General features: G+C 63.3%; 1 long non-coding RNA gene across 1 annotated transcript in view; it reads right to left on the bottom strand.

The window, feature by feature from the left end:
- The window catches only part of LOC112548015, a 6308-nt gene extending 4707 nt beyond the window's left edge, over window positions 1-1601 (bottom strand). The window contains exons 1-2 of the long non-coding RNA XR_003091824.1: window positions 1199-1601; window positions 227-1081 (exon numbers count right to left, since the gene is read on the bottom strand). This is a non-coding gene — a long non-coding RNA (uncharacterized LOC112548015). The remainder of the gene's footprint in view (window positions 1-226; window positions 1082-1198) is intronic.
- Between the last annotated feature and the right edge of the window lie 235 nt (window positions 1602-1836).

Here is a 1836-nt window from a genome sequence, read left to right on the forward strand (position 1 = left end):
GGCCTGCTGGCGGGGAAGCCCGCCGTGAGCCAGAGGCGGGCGGCGCGGAGCCGGGTGTTATTTTAAGTCCCAGCTGCCGGGGCCGGCTTGAAGCACGGGGAGCAGTACAGAGAGGGCTTTCTTGTGGGGGAAGGGGTCGTTATGCTCTTTATGGATGCACAGCAGAACTATTACATAAATATTAACTACGCGGTTTAATATGCATCGAGACTGTGCAAATACCTACATCGATTTCCCCTTAGCTAAGAGGGCGTAGTCAGATCACCGCGCGTATTCCAGTATGTATCCTACACACGCACACGCACACAGTATATACATCTCTGCAATCTCAAGTTCTTCGACCGTCACTTCGACGCCTCTTCTCAAAATGCGACGTGTATGACAAGAAGGACCAAAACTCTCCAGCACTGAAGCGATTGCTTTCCGCGCTTACTAAACAACGGGATTTCATTTCTTTTCCGCTTTAAAAAAAGGGGGAATTCCGTGCAAATTTTGTTAGCAAGGACACATCTCCGAACGGAGCCCGTAGGCAGCACCGGGCCGGAAGCGGGGCAGGCGGGCTTCGGCTAAGGCCCCCCGGTCCAGCAGCCCCCCTGCCCTGCCCCGCATGCCATCCGGATCCCCTGTTCCCGGCCGCGCACACCCCGTCCCTGGCCAGTGGAATGGGACCGCTAGGATCGGAGTCTGACCAATCGGCACACAGAACGGTGACCCCGCCCCCCCCGGCTGAGGCCAGTGAAGGGCAGAGCTACCCTGCCCCGCCCCTGCTCTGCCCCAGCCCCCGGCCCCGGGTCCCCGCTCAGGCTCGTGAGCGGCGCTGTGGGGACACGAGCGGGGAGCCCGGGCTGACTGACAGCCCCTCGTGGGCTGCGGGAAGTGCGGAGGTCCCTGCGGGCTCCTCCCGACAGCAGCTGGGCTCGGTGGGCAATCTGCTTTTCTCCCTCCTGTTCCTGGAGTCACCCTTAGAGCACCCTGACCGCCCCCGCTCCCGGCGACACGTTATTGCACGTGTCGCTGCTCACGCTGTGGCCATGCAGGGGGATTTCAGCCGGGCTCCAGCGCACTGCGGACAACTCCGTCCCTACCAAGAAACAAGATACCAGGTGTTATTTACCCTGTTTCTTTCCTGCTTTCCCCAGATCGGTTCAGGGCACTTGCCCCAGCCTCACAGCGCTGACCCCGATGAGCTGCCACTTACGGTTTGGCTGCAAGTTGATTTATTATTAAGCTACTTGATTCTTGGTGAAGAGCGGGACCCGCTACTCCGTCCCAGAGCGCGGTGACATCCTGTGGCCGTCCTGTGACAGCAGCTCGCAAAGCTCCCAAGGCCTGAGCGCCGGCAGCCCCCAGCGGAGGGGCCCTGGCCTGAGCCCCGCGGGGCCCGTGACAAGGGAAGGCGGCCCTCCGGCCGCAGGTCCCCTCATTTCAGACCCGCCGCTACCTACCTCTCCGTGTGCTACCGGTGCCCCTCGCTTCCGACCTGCAGCCCGCCCCCGCCAGGGCCCCTCACTCCAGAGTGACCCGGCAGGGCTCAGCCGCAGGCGCCTCCCGGCTCCCCCAGGCCGCGCTCCGCTGCGCGGCGCGCAGAGCCAGGCGCTGCGGTCCGACGGTCGAGGAGGGACTTGAAGACTCGCAGTGCGATTGGCTGGTCCCCGAGCGGTGATAGGCTGGGAAGGATGTGTAGGCAATGGCTGGGCCCGCCCTCCTCTCCGCCGCTGATCCGTGGTGGCCGCGGAGACCACTGACAGCACACGCCCCTCGCCGCACGCTGATTGGCTGTCCTGCCCTACGTGCGCGCTTCCGATTGTACACGCCCATAGGCCCGGTTCCGATCCG

The sequence above is a fragment of the Alligator sinensis genome, unplaced genomic scaffold (genome assembly GCF_000455745.1).
Source record: "Alligator sinensis unplaced genomic scaffold, ASM45574v1 scaffold1450_1, whole genome shotgun sequence".
Taxonomy (NCBI): Eukaryota; Metazoa; Chordata; order Crocodylia; family Alligatoridae; genus Alligator; species Alligator sinensis.